At 47.1% G+C, this 14,169-nt stretch overlaps 2 long non-coding RNA genes across 2 annotated transcripts in view; both read right to left on the bottom strand.

The window, feature by feature from the left end:
* Positions 1-3,049: 3,049 nt before the first annotated feature.
* LOC109492999 lies at positions 3,050-9,208 on the bottom strand. Its single transcript, XR_002147031.3, has 3 exons — positions 9,052-9,208; positions 5,607-8,595; positions 3,050-3,889 (listed from the first exon to the last, which is right to left on the bottom strand). It is a non-coding gene; the product is annotated as an uncharacterized LOC109492999 (long non-coding RNA).
* Positions 9,209-12,010: 2,802 nt separating this feature from the next.
* LOC111562213 overlaps positions 12,011-14,169 on the bottom strand; it is a 59,851-nt gene continuing 57,692 nt past the window's right edge. The window contains exon 7 of the long non-coding RNA XR_006584546.1: positions 12,011-13,981. This is a non-coding gene — a long non-coding RNA (uncharacterized LOC111562213). The remainder of the gene's footprint in view (positions 13,982-14,169) is intronic.

Genomic DNA, 14,169 nt, shown 5'->3' on the forward strand with positions numbered 1-14,169 from the left:
GAGCCAATGAGGACAGGAGACCAATGAGCAAGTGAGGACAGTTCTTTTCTCTCATCATCAGTATCAAAGGAATGTCAAACAAATCTGGTCCAAGAGGACAGGGACTGTCATGTTCCCCATAAGAAGAGGCACCATTCCCAAGCACTCACCACGTGCTAACTCTTTAAGGTGAGGCCTCTCCTTTATTACTCATGTCAACCTTAGGAAGTAGATGTGCTCATTATTCCTTGTCTTACTGATGAGGATTTTATTTTATTTTATTTATTTATTTATTTATTTTTTTTGGGACAGAGACAGAGCATGAACGGGGGAGGGGCAGAGAGAGAGGGAGACACAGAATCGGAAACAGGCTCCAGGCTCTGAGTCATCAGCCCAGAGCCCGACGCGGGGCTCGAACCCACGGACCGCGAGATCGTAACCTGGCTGAAGTCGGACGCTTAACCGACTGCGCCACCCAGGCGCCCCATTGATGAGGATTTTAAACAAAGAAGGAGCACAACCTGATTTATATGTTGAAAGGCCCTCTCCAGGTCTTTGCCCAAATCCCTAAAGTCACTTCCTGCTGTGTGGAGAATGGGTGCTTGGAGGCAGGGTGGAAGCAAGGAAAGCAGTTACAGCACGTGCAATCATACAGGTGACGAGGAGAGGTAGCAGGCAGACCACAGGGACCTTGTGGAGGGATGCATGGTGGAGCCACAAGCCTCCGTGACTCCATTTTCTCTGGCGTGACTCCATTTTCTCGGGCTTGCAGGGAGAATCACCGCTGTTGTAATGATTAGCCAGCACACCCCACCCTCAGGGCAAATGCCTGGCACAGAGCCAACACTGAATCCGTGGGGGTGGTAATGGTGGCAGCAGTGGCAGCCACATCAGGAGAGATGATGAAAGATAACACAGTGCCTAGAAGGGTAAAAGAGTGCCCAAAGGAAAGATAGATGACAGTTGCCAGTAGGAACCATTTTGCAGAGGCTGATCCTGATGACCATGTGGACAATAGAGAGAATGACAATACCAGCCACCAACTCAGTGTGCGCCAGGGTTCAGGCACCTCGCCTTGCACGTTGAATTCATTCTCTCTGAATCCTCATAAGAACTCAGTTAAGTAGATGCTACTAATACCCTCCATTTATGTTTGAGGAAACAGGTTCAGGGAGCAGAAGCCAGGAGGCGACACAGCCAGGACCCTAACCCTCTCTGTTTGCCCAAGTAGTGAGCTCTCTGCACCACCTCTCCTCCCACGCCCCAAACCATAAGGGTGCTGCCTCATCCTGTGAACTCCCAGCCTCCTTCTGGGCAAGAAGGCTGGGCAATGCACTCTGTTCTTCTCTCTTCGGGGTCCGGAGGTCACGGCCCTGCAGCAAGCAGACAAGCCCCGGGCCAGGCAGGGCCAGATCTGAAGTCTTGCTATCTGCTTCATTTCATCAGGCTGCCAGCGGCCGAGCACAGGAAATTAAAAGCAACTCGTAGATCCCAGAGCGTGGCATCAAGTGATCTCAGACAGAATCTGTCCCCCTTCCCTCCCACTTCTCGCTTCTGCAAGAAGGTGGCTCTTAGCAGTCAGTAGCTGAACTTTGCAGAGAACCAGGGTGTCCTAGCTGCTGGAGCCCCAGAGGCAAATAAGGAGGCTCGCCCTCAGTGGGTTCGGGGTCTGGGGAGGCAGGTCCTTAGAGTGACGGTGGTAGTGCGTGCGTGTGCGCGAGTGTGTGTGTGTGTGTGCACATGTGAGCATGCACATGTGTATTCTAGAAGGAGACACAGAAAAGAATGGTGGCTTTCATGGGGCAAACTGGACTCACAGGTGACGAGAAGCCAATTTTTCTCTCTATACCTTTTGCATAGTTGAACTTTGTACCACGTGCTTACGTTAACTATTTTGATAAACAATATATACTTGGAAGATGAAATAAAATAAAGATCTACGTAGAAGAGAGACACCTAACCCATGGGGAAGGGGACAGTTAGAGAAAGTTTCTTTCAGGTGATACTCTTGAGTCTTAAAGAACAAAATGAATTAACAGGTAGCAAAGACAGGGGAAGGAATTTCAGGCAGAGGACACAGCTCAAGCAAAGGCTTAGAGGTGAGGGGGAGCCAGGGAGCTTACTGTAGGGAAAAGGCCGAGCACTGGAACACAAGGGACTGGATTTTCAGCTTCTCTCCTTCCTCCTCCATTTGCCAGCCACATGCTGGAGCATTGCTCAGGTCTAACCATAGGCCTGTTGTGAAATTAATTTCAAGACGTAGTGGGGGGGTTGGGTATCTTACCAATCCACCATTACGTGCCAGCAGTAACATCTCATAGCTGAGACACCCTGTGAGTGCAGACATCTGCTATTTCTGCTTGCCTAACATCCCTTCCTCTGAGTCTTGGCTGAAGTACCCCCTTTCCTTCCTTTGAAAACCCTCCCCTTACTCTCTCATGTGGTTCCGAGAAGATGGTCAATGATGACACCCCTACTCCATGTTACTCCAGCCAAGTGAGGGGGTGGGTGGTGGCACAGCTGACCCAGACTTGTCCACAGGACTCCCTCTCTCTAGGATCTGATCTTGGCAGGAACCTCGTCAGCATGCCCAAAGGCTGGGCTGATTCTCTCCTTTGGGGATGCCCTGAAGTGGCAGGTTCCTGTTCATTGGGAACTGACTGTTGGGTTTTTCCCTTCACTTCTCTGAACTAAGCCACCTAATAAGTTGGCTTAGTTGCTTTTTAGCCTATTACTTACAACCAAAGAACCCTAGGGAATGCCCCTGCTCTTTGAGAGTCAAATAAAAATTGGTTTGAGACCCCATCCTACATGCGAAGCACAATCCTCATTCCTGTCCACCCTTCTGAGGACTTCCTTAATCACCTGTTTCCACTGAACTATTTTAGTTTATGGATAATCCCCCCATCTTGTGCAGGCTGTCAGTGCCAATACACATGAGGAATTCAGCATGTTTTCCTCAATTTCTCTCTTCTTCCCTAAGACCCACTTATACAAGGGATGTGTGTGTGTGGGGGGGAATCTTTATCGAAGAGAGATAATGGTTTACAGCACTCACAAATAAAAACTGTGCAATCAAAAATTAGACATCCTTGTTCTTAAAATTTCCACAAGTATAAGTTTCAAGTTTCATTTCCCCCTGAGAAGTCCCCTCCTCCTGTACTTCCTCTCCTTCAGAGTCTCTCACCCAAAGTCCCTATTTATTTTTATGCACAAGACACCAGTTCTCTCTTCATCATTTTGTCTCTTGCCAACTTCGCCCTCAGGGTCTCAAGACAGTTCTCCTCCAGAAGAGAATTCTGGGGCCAGGCATTAGAATAGTTGCACCCCACTACAATGATTTCTTCAGACAGAAGATTAGAACCAGGCCAAAGAACTGCCGTGGCCCCTTCCAGTTTTAGAACAATGATTCTGGCCTCTGGAAAGGTCACAATCCTTTCTACTTGAGTTCACATTGAATTGGATGGGGTGATCACCTGTGCAAGAATGCAGGGCTCTCTCAAGGGCCACATTCATTTCTTCCCAGAGGCCAAAGCCCCCCAAGGGAAGGATGCTGTGGGAATTAGAGCCACAGGTGGGCTGAGGAAGTGACCAGTGACCAGTGACCAACAGTGATTCTGGTCAGGGAGGGTGTCTCAGTGGTACCCAGTTTCTCCTTCTGCTGAATCTTTGCCATGTTACTTTGTGTGTATCATTCTAGTCACTGGACACTTGGGGTCCTGAAAACATGAGATCCGCATGGTGTTTACTCTTCATGGTGTTCACTCATGATCTCGGTGGTGCTTGATCCATGCCTGTAGAAGTAGCATATTCCCTCCCCAGAACTCATACTTCTCACTGACCATTCATTCAATAAACATGTGTCAAATTCCCCTTCTGTGCCAGCTCCTATCCACGAGAGTCTAAGAACCTAGTGGGGGATGTAGGGAAGAAACAGGCCATTATTTAAGAGTGAGATAAGTTCTGGATCATGAGTCCACTTTAAATAGCTATTGAGTATCTTCGGTGTGCTAGGCCTTGTCAAGGGAAATAAGACAGATCTCTGGAAAAAAGGGGGGGGGGAAGAAAAGAAAAGAAAAGAAAAGAAAAGAAGAGGAGAGGAGAGGAGAGGAGAGGAAAGAAGAGAAGAGAAAAGAAAAGAAAAGAAAAGAAAAGAAAAGAAAAGAAAAGAAAGAAAAGAGAAAAGAAACCTGTGAGCTCGATTGTGTGTTGCACCTAACACAGTGCGAAGCACACGGAGTTACTCAGTAAATACTTACTGGATAAATACTGACAAAAATATAATTACAGGACATGGCACGGGCTATTCCAGAAGCAAAAAATCAGAGAACATCTTCGAAAATGGGATGGCATCCGAACCTTGCCTGAGCAGGGATGTGTGCTGAGTGGAGCACAAGTTTGGTGAGGGTGGTGGGGAAAAGGCAAATGATGGAGATGGAAAAAAGAAGTCTGGGGCTACAGTGCCGAAGGCTGTCTGTGACACAGTCACAGTTGAGAAGCCATCAGCCCCGACTTCCAGGCAGGATTGTGAGCAATTGCTGCCTCTACATGTCTGTGTTTTCACAGCAGAAGGTGGAAGGCGCCACTCACCCACTTGATAACAGAGTAGATAGGAACGAGGGATTTAGAATCAAGCAGACCCGGGTTCAAATCCCAGCTCCACCACCTTTTTAACACCAAGATGTTGAGCAAGTAATTTAACTTCTCTGAGCCTCAGTAGTTTCATCGCCATAAAGGGAACCATAATGTCCACCCCCGAAGAGTATCATAAAGGATTACACCAGGTCATGTACCGTAAAATCAGTCATAGAGTACCTGGCTCATAGTATTTTTAAAATGGTGCTTTGTTGCTGTCATTTTGGTTATAATTATAACTACTGTCACTCTTTTTGGAATAATGTTGCTTTGCATCCATCTGCCTATACTGCCTATGAGGAAACTTAACTTTGAGCCTCATCTCTTCTATATGGGTTATCTCAACAGAGCAAGTGAATTTAGATCCATCATTTGATGGGAAAGTGTGGATTACTCACCAAGAGAAATCCTCCAAGAGCATGTGGGCCAAGATTTCTCAACTTACCATTGAGGAGACTGAGGCCCACAGAAACTGAAGTCTTGGCCCTGGTCCCACCACGGCTCAGGGGGAAGAGCCCCTCACCACGGCTCAGGGGGCCAATTCCCCGAGTGTCCAGATTCCTATGCTATGCCCCTCTGGTTCCAGCCCACTATAATCCAGTTGACTCTATTGTTGTGTAGACAGGGCCAAGATTAAAATCAACTTCAAGTGCCAATCTTCCAAAGCCAAGTGCCCTGGAGGAGCCAGATCTCCTGCCCTGCCCCCCTCACAGGGGTGCCTGCTTTCCTCACACTCTCTCTGAAGCCTCCACAGGCAGCTGCTCTGTGTCTGAGAATAGATGTTGCCCTGGAGGCCTCCTGACCCCTGGAGGAGGAGACGAGAGGCCCTTCCCGGCCAGTGTCAGCTTACAGTGGGAACAGGGCCTGGGGACAAGGCCAGAGCTGGGCTGACACGGGGAATGTTATTGCTTCCCCAGGCCCTCATCCCCAGCAGAGGCTGTGTACGAGTCACACTGCGGTGGCCTCACCATAGCATGGGGTAGGTTTCTCACCAGCAGGCCTCGGTCGGTCGCTCTGGAGTCAGCCATTCTTTGGCAGTTTTGCAGGCTCCCGTGGCGTCCCAGAACTCCTCTCTTTGTCTGGGGTCACAGCGCTCCTCTGGAAGAGAAGCTCAAGGGGAGACCCTCAGCAGGACAGGAGTAGTTTGTCTTTTTCTGGAATTCCCCCAGTAGCTTTCCAAATCCTTCACTGAGGGCTCTCATGGGAGGATTCAAATGGTCTGGGCAAGCCACGTTAAGTGCCCAGCTGCTATTTGGTCCCCTTTGTGAGACTCAGAGAACTTGCCATACCCAGTCAAATTAAAGAACTCTTAACGCAAAAGAAGTGATTTTCTGCATCGTGGATCCCTACCCACATCTGGCCTGACCCATAGAGACCCAGGCTGTGGGCTAACTGAGGCCTGTGTGGGAGCCACTGCCTAGCCGATGGGACCCCGCTGGACTAGAGGATGACTGACCACCTGAACCAGTTAGATCCTCCCTCACTACCCTACTTTACTGAGTAGAGATTGAGGCTTTCTATGTGCCAGGTCCCATGGTACTATGCCAGGTCCCAGTGGTAGAAAACTGGGAGGGGTTCCATAACCCCAGATAATTTTGCCCTCTGTAAGAATTCAGTGTATGACTCCTGTGCCATATTAGCAGCTTAGATTAGCTATCAGGATTTTGTTGTGACATAAACACAACTCTCATTTATAAGGGGGCCATTACCTTAAATACACCAACACATTTATTAGAATCTTTGACTTCAAGGAACAGAAGCTGAACCCAATCTGGCTTAAGGAAAAGTCAGAACTCACTGGCTGTGAGAGACTACAGCTGTCCCCAGGGAATCAAATGACGAGAGCATCTCTCTTGGCCTCCTTCCCCTGCTCCCTTCTCACCCCATATCTTAGCTCTCTGCTTCTCTCCATGTGTTGGACTCATTCTTTCTTAAGATGAAAGAGGTCTGTCCACACAGCAGAAGGCATGGCAGAGGCAGCTCCAGGCTTCATCAACCCAGATTAGCAACATACACAGAGAAAGAGGATTTCGCTGTCCCAGACCCCGCGGGTAAAACTCAAGGGAAGGACCAAACTTGGGTCACAGGGCCACCACTGAGCCAATCACTGTGGCAAGGGGTATGACATATGACGACTGGTCCAGTCTTGGTCACATGATACCCCTCAGCCCACCCCAACCAGAGGCGAAAGAGGAACAGTTCTATAAAGAAGAGAGTATGTTCTTTCAATGGGCAAATGGAGCAGATGCTAAACAGGATGGGGGAGGGGGGAGAAATCTCTGTTACACCAGAAAGAATAAAAGGAAAAGCTATTTCTATACAGAAGAAAAAAGTAGGGAAGGCCTTTACCAAAGAGTAACTACCTTTAAGATTATTCCTAATGGCCAGCTTTTTTAGAATATGGAAAACATGAATATATTTAAAAATAGTCCATGGACTGGCAACTTTTATGGGATATATAGATGTGGTGAGTCAGTGCAGAGCTAATGCCCAGGGTGACAGAAAACAAATCAAGTGTCTTTGCGGGGAGGAAGAGAATTCACATCTACTGAACATCTACTGGGTGTTGGGCTTTGTGGGTCCATGTGATTCATGAAGCAATATGGCCACCCTATGAGGCAGGCACCATTGTTTCCCTCCATTTATAGGAGAGGAACCGATGCTGAAAGATATTTTGAAAAGCCCATCTCACTGAAGGCCCCTCAGCAAGTGAATAGTGAAGTTGGGATGTGAACCCAAGTTTGTCTTATTCCAAAGTTTGCCCTGCCAGCCAAAGGCAAAATATAGCCCAGCTAAAAGGTGGAGGGGCAAATAATGAGTCCCTCCTCTATTTATACACAGAGAACAAAACCAGACTGCATAAAAGGGCAGAAGTGCCAAAAAGGGAAATAGTTTTTCCGGGTCCTTCATGAGGACATTCTTTGCTCCCAAAATGGAGACAGCGCTTGAAAGTAAGCTTACACATTATTCTGTGGCAGCCAGGAGACCATGACCAAGAAAGGATAAGGGATTCAGCAGCCCAGGGGGCGCCCATGCCCTGCAAGAGTCAGCAGTGGAGGCCTGTGTCCAGACATGATATGTAAAGGGACTTAACGTCTTAACTGGTCGAGAAAGGGAGCTTTCAAAGGTAAACCTCCTCATATGAGAAGTGTGGTGATAAATGTGAAGATACCTGCATGTTTTTGAATTACAGGGAAACAATGACTGAAGAGGAAGGGTTAAAAGAATCAGATTTTAATGAAAACAAGTCCTTGCCTTATTACAGATACAAAAGCACTGGAAAGGACATGGCATGAACAACAGAAATAAAAATCCCAATTAACCTGCCCAGTGAAAACCCTGGGCTAGAAAAACAATGAGTCTGAATGATGACACAGTTCTCTGTTGGTTTGTCTTCCTTACACTCTTTCCCCACTTTTCCTGTGAACATCAAGTACAGACTGCTACACATAGGGTGCCATGTAAATGCTCTGGCCCCTCCTCATACTTTCTTCCACTGGATGCAGTAGTTGACTGACCTGATGTGACTCAAGCTAAGCCTGATGTTTCTCTGGGATCAACGTAAGAGTGTTAGGAGAGAGCAGTCCTCTCTCTCCACTGGGTTAGAACGGCCTCACATATCAGGAAACGGCCATAGGCAGCTCTAGGCTTCATCCATCCAGATTAGCAACAACCCAGACAACGGAGGATTTCTGTCCCTCAGAACACACACAGAAAATTCAAGAGAAGACACCTCTCCTGACCATGTGAAGGGATCCCACCAAGTGGGAGGGAATGAGGCCAGCCCAGAGAAGGGGAGAGAGACAGAGACAGACAGGCAAACAGAAACAACATCCTTCAAAATTCTGACTCCAGTCATACCTGCTCTCCATCCTGGACTCCCCTCCTGGTAAGACAGCTAGAATTGGACTTCTATAACAACAAAAATAGAGTCCACTAACAGAACTCCCATCAAAGCTTCAACCAATAGGATAGGGTACACTGTGAATAGAAATGAAAGTTGTGACCTGCTGGAGCCACTGAAAATGAATATCATAATAATTATAAAAGATACGGGCCCCTGTCCTCAAGGAGTTCAAAGTTATGAGAAGTTCTTTTGCTTTCCTGCTATAGGTAGGAAATCCTTCAGACATATCAGTAATAGTGTATGTGTGGTGGGGGGAGGGGATGACAGAGTCTTGAGTGTTTACAATCTTCCTCCAACAGGAAAATGATAATAACCGAGTTATTGGCTGGACGTGACAAATACACACAGAAACCAGGAAGGTGGCACACAGGGCTTTGTATGTTTCTCACGCTCACAGGGACGCTCTCAATGGGCTTTCATAAAGCCTTCCTCTCAGGCTTAGCTCCTCTTTCCTGGGACTCCCTTGGCATCCTGGCCTTTGGGCCCCTCTGCCCTCCTCCCAGGGCTCCCAGAAAACCAGTTCCACTCACCCCATGAGCAGCTGGAGGCAGTCAGATCAGATTCCTCCAGAGAGGGGGCTCCAGGTCCTTCGGCAAAACATCAGAAGAGCTACAGATTGTTCCTGGATAATACTGTCTCTCTCAGAGCACTTCTTCCGTGAACAACCACTATGGAGGTGTCGACCTTTTCTCTGTCTTACAAAAAAAGGGGGGTGTGAAAAAGAAGATAATTGTGTAACACAGCACAGGGTGAGGGCCTCTGACAGTCCCCGTTTCCTACCACCGCAGAAACAATACCAGCTCTCATGCTCGACGCACCATTTACAACTACAGAGCCACACTATAAAATGCACACCACTTTTTAAAATCCTGCTAAAAAGCTTTTTCTGCATAGGTAATAAACCTTCAATAAGGAGGATGTTTACATTTGCAGCTTCCATTGGGTTTGAAAATTCTTTTTCAAAGTCAGAGACCAGCACTCCAACACACACACACTGGCTCACAGATGCTGCTGGTGACAAAATAAATGGATACAACATTAATGGTGAGCTGTCTGGCGATGTGTTTCGAAAGCCTTGAAAGATGTCATATATTTTGACTCAGTAATTTTATTTTTGCGTGTGATTATAGTTGACACACAATGTTATACCAGTTTCGGGTGCAGAACATCGTGACTCGACATCACTGTATATGTTATGCTACGCCCCCTACAAGTGTAGCCATCATCCATCATCACGAAACCATGATTGGTCCCGTTGACTCTATTCCCTATGCTGTACCTGTTACTCCCGTGACTGACTTATTCCGTAACTGGCGGCCTCCCATTTTGCCCAACTCCTCCACCCATTGTGGCCAACCCCTCACCCCCACCCCACCCTGAACTGGCAGCCATTAGTTTGTTCTCTGTATTTATAATTCATCCAGCAATTGTAATTACAGACTGTGGACTCTGGAGCCACATCGGCTTCACCACCAATCGGTCATGTGATTTAGCCTCTTTGAGTCTCAGTTTCCTCATCTCTAAAGGAGGGATGGTAACAGTATCTATCTCTTGGGTTGGTTTTGAGGATTAAATGAAATAAATATATGCAATGCCTTAGAACGGTATCCAGCATAGGGTTACAGGCTACATAAGTGTTAGCTAAGTAGGTGATTACAGATAGGAGCAGAAATACATCCCAGAATTATTTTAATCAGCAAAATTTTAGAAAACATCTAATAATGGGAACTGGTTAAAAACAATTAAGGTACATCCATAAGACGGAAAGCTACATAAGCAGTCTTTAAAATCATATTTTAAAGAATATTTATGATTTGGAAGATGTTCATAACACAGTGTTAGGCCAAAGAAAACATAATCAAGTTTCAAATAGTATGTATAATATGGTACAAATATAAAACTGAAAAGTGAAGGAAATACTGTAAAGTGTTATTGGCAAGGGGATGGTTCAACCTTGCCTGCGACGCCAGAATCACCTCCAGAATTAAAAAAAAAAAAAAACCAATGCTGATGGATGACCCCATTTGTAGAAAATCTGATGTAATTGGCCTGGAATATCACCAGGGCCTCAAGATCTTTATTTTCTTCTGTGTGCTTGTTTCTTTCCCCCATTTTTTCCCCTAAAATTTTCTAAAATAAACACGTATCATTTTTGTAACTAGAAATTAAGACCATAAATGCTATTTAAAAGACACTGCAATTAGTCCCATCAGAGTAGCTAGCTGACTAAGCAGCTATGCCAGTACCTGGTTTACCAGGTTGCCTTCTCCCCAGGGGGGTGCTCCTGGAGGGAAGCCGGGGCTGGCCGAAGACGGACAGGTGGCTTCAGAGCATGAGTCAGCGTCCTGCAGAACGGATCTGGGAGGGGGCAGCCGATGGGGAGGTGAGGGACTGGGGCGGCCCAGAATGCTTGAGGGCCCGGGGTAGGGGGGCGGCCGGGAGGCCCCATGGCCGGCTGGCTCTGCTGGCAGAGCAGTGGTGCAATGTTATTTATGGCCTTCCTGCCAGAGGCCTTGCTCGGTGCCCGTTGTGATACTGGGATTTCATTTGCGTAAGTCAGCGTCGCGTTTTCTCTTTTCCAGCACACGCGCGTGCTAAGGGCCGAGAGGAGTGGAGAAACAAGGACAAAGGGAGCAAAGGAAGGTCTGCGGCTGCTAACAAATGTAACTGACAACGAGTCCAGGGCTGTTCCTATTTTTCTCCCTCGGTGTCTAATATTAAATGCTCTGGGCCTGCTGATTGAGCTTCTTCATCGGTGATAGCATTTATTTATTTTTTTCCCCCATCATTCAGCAAATCCTTTTGGAACTCTGATTATGTGCCAAGCCCTGTGCCAAATACTTTTCATCATTTAATTCTTATCTAGAGCTTTAAACTAATGACTCAGGTACTGTTATTAGCTTGCCTTTTACAGATGAACAGTTTGAAGCTCAGGGAAGTTACTGGCCTAAAGTTACCCAGCAAGTTGTTACTCAACACCATCATCATCAGAGTGGCTACCATTTACTGAGCACATACTATGTGCCAGGCACTATACAAAGAGCTTTATACCCATTATAATTGCCAACCCAACCCCTTACCCCACTCTACCCCACCCCTGCAATAGCCCCATGAAACAATTATTATTATTATTACTACCCCTGATTTTCAAGTGAGGAAACTTAGGCACAGAGAGAGAGAGCATTACTCACCTAAGGTCACACAGCTTTTAGCAACAGAAAAGGATTTATATCCGAGAGTGTCAAACTCCTGGGCTCCTATTCCTCAGCCATAAATTATGCTGCCCCCACAATTTAGTGCTGAGCTTCAGAAGTCAGGCCAGGCTTAATGCCTTTAGTATGCAGTGTATTAAGACGCTTACTTACATCAGTTCAAGATGTTCACCTGCCTTGGCCTGTTCTCGCTACCTGGGATTTCTTCATCCTACAAGCAAATAACATGAGGAGCTGGAAACCTACTCCAACCTAATTTGGGTTTCTTTTTTCCTCTTTTAATTCTAATTCTCTTTATAACTGCTATTTCAGGCATGTGCCCATTATCATCCACAAAGCCATGGCAGGAGAGAATTATGGGAAGATGAAAGAGAAGGCAAGAAAAGGGCACCTGCTGGTTGCCACGGTGAAATGTTCAAAGGAAGCAGGAGACAGCCATTAGCATTCAGTTTAATGGTGTGTTTAGCCCCATCCATAACTGGAAGTGTGTTTACTGTTTCATATATCCTTTGTAAGAGGGAGCCACAAATCTCATTCTCCATATTGAGAGCCAGTTAATGGTTCTAATTATGTGTCAGCTCACACTGTTCTTCAACCAAAGGATGGGGCAATCAGAGTTCCCCACTTACCCCAGGCTCTGCAAGCAAACACCTTGCACCTTGGTCCCACGGGACTACCTACTTGCTGATAATCCAGAAGCGCTGGGATGTGGCCCAGAGCACCACCACATGGAAACTGAAATCGGGTCACTTCAAAGCCCCAGGAGCACTTTCTCCCAATGCTTCCCATGTAAATGGCCCTCTACAAGCTGTTTATCCACCCAATGCTCTGCAATGTTGTCAAGCTCCATTGCCCACACGCTGCAAATGGAGATACTGAGACAAAGGTGCACTACCTGGAATGTGAATCAGCCACTTCCAAGAAGGGAATGGAAAAGTTTCTAACCACAAGGAATTTGCTAAATCCCTCCCAAACCTCTTCCTCTCCTCAGTGGTCCTCAAGCCTGGAGGCCTATCAGAACCACCTGGGAAGCTCTGGCTCCATCCTCAATCCAGAGATCCAGAATTTCAGGGGGTCAGGACCAGACCTCTCTAGCTCATGAATGCTCCTCGGGCAATTCAGGCGCGCAGCAGGGAGTAAGAACAAGAACGCTGCTCTGATCCCTCTACAGTTTCTCACGGGCCCTGACTTACACATTTGCCATTTCACTCCCTCTGCCAAACAAGCTTCCTCGTTAAGCTAGAGTGTCCTGCAGAGAGCATGGTTCAGTGGTAAGCATGGGGCTGCTGACACCCGGCTGGCCTGGGTTTGAATCCCAGCTCTGCCACTTTCTGGACAAGTAACTTAAACACACTGGGGCGTAATCTGCTGGTCTGCAGAACCGGAATGGGAATAGTGGCTGCCTTATGGGGCCATCGAAGGCGTCAAGTTCCCGGCACACGGTTAACACTGGTAAAGGGTAGCCACCACCACGGTGATGATCTAAACTGTTTCTTACGGAGGACAGGGGAAGGAGGGCTGTCCTGGCCCAGTGGGTTTCTGCTGTGAGCAGGGGATGCAAAGTCTGGCTCTGCATTTGCCAATATTTTCAGCACACAGTGGGAGGGTGCATTTTCCCCTGGTTCAGACACCAAGAGGCCTACCAGGACCGAGTAGGACCACAAACTGAGATAAACAGGTCTCAACAACACCACCCTTCTTTTTTTCAGTTCTGAAAACTGGGTAGTCAAAACATCCAGATGCACACGAACAAAAAAAAAAAAGAAAGAAAGAAAGAAAAAGGAAAAGAAAAAACACCACCAATTACCTGGTTTGGGGCAGCACAGATTCAGATCATTGCCCCGACTTTGCAGTTTCCACATATGTATATAGGTTCCTCCTAGACAATATCTAATAAGCATTGAGTGCTTGCTGTACATCAGAGCCAAGTAGTTTCTTTCTACGCCTCGTCTCATTCAATTCTCACAACGGGCCCCTAAGATAAATGCTGTTTTAAGTAAGCCACCAAGGCTCACAGAGGTTAAATAACTTGCCCAAGATTACACAGTAAGTAAGTAAGTTGAGACCTAAACTCTACAAGCCCCACCTCTCAGGCTTCCATCGGGCAGAGTGAATACATGGTGATTATCCCATGGCCAATGGGTTGCAAAGACTTACCCGCAACCAGGTGTCAATCCTCAAACTCTAGCTCAGCAGCTTGAATGTCACCTTCCTCCAACCTCTGATGGTCCTTCTTCCCCCACAGGGCCTTTGGGAAGGAATAACAGCATCTTTGCGTAGAGGTATTACAGCCCCACGGAAGTATCAGATGACCTGAAGTCCCCCCAGTCATCATGAACTCCGCTCAAGAAGCAGCACTGGCAACCTTTGTTTGCAAGAGTTATGCTAGTTCCTACCTCTGATTGCATTCTATCCTGCAAACAAGCCTGTAGGTAG

This window comes from Felis catus, chromosome A1 (genome assembly GCF_018350175.1).
Source record: "Felis catus isolate Fca126 chromosome A1, F.catus_Fca126_mat1.0, whole genome shotgun sequence".
Classification (NCBI taxonomy): Eukaryota; Metazoa; Chordata; class Mammalia; order Carnivora; family Felidae; genus Felis; species Felis catus.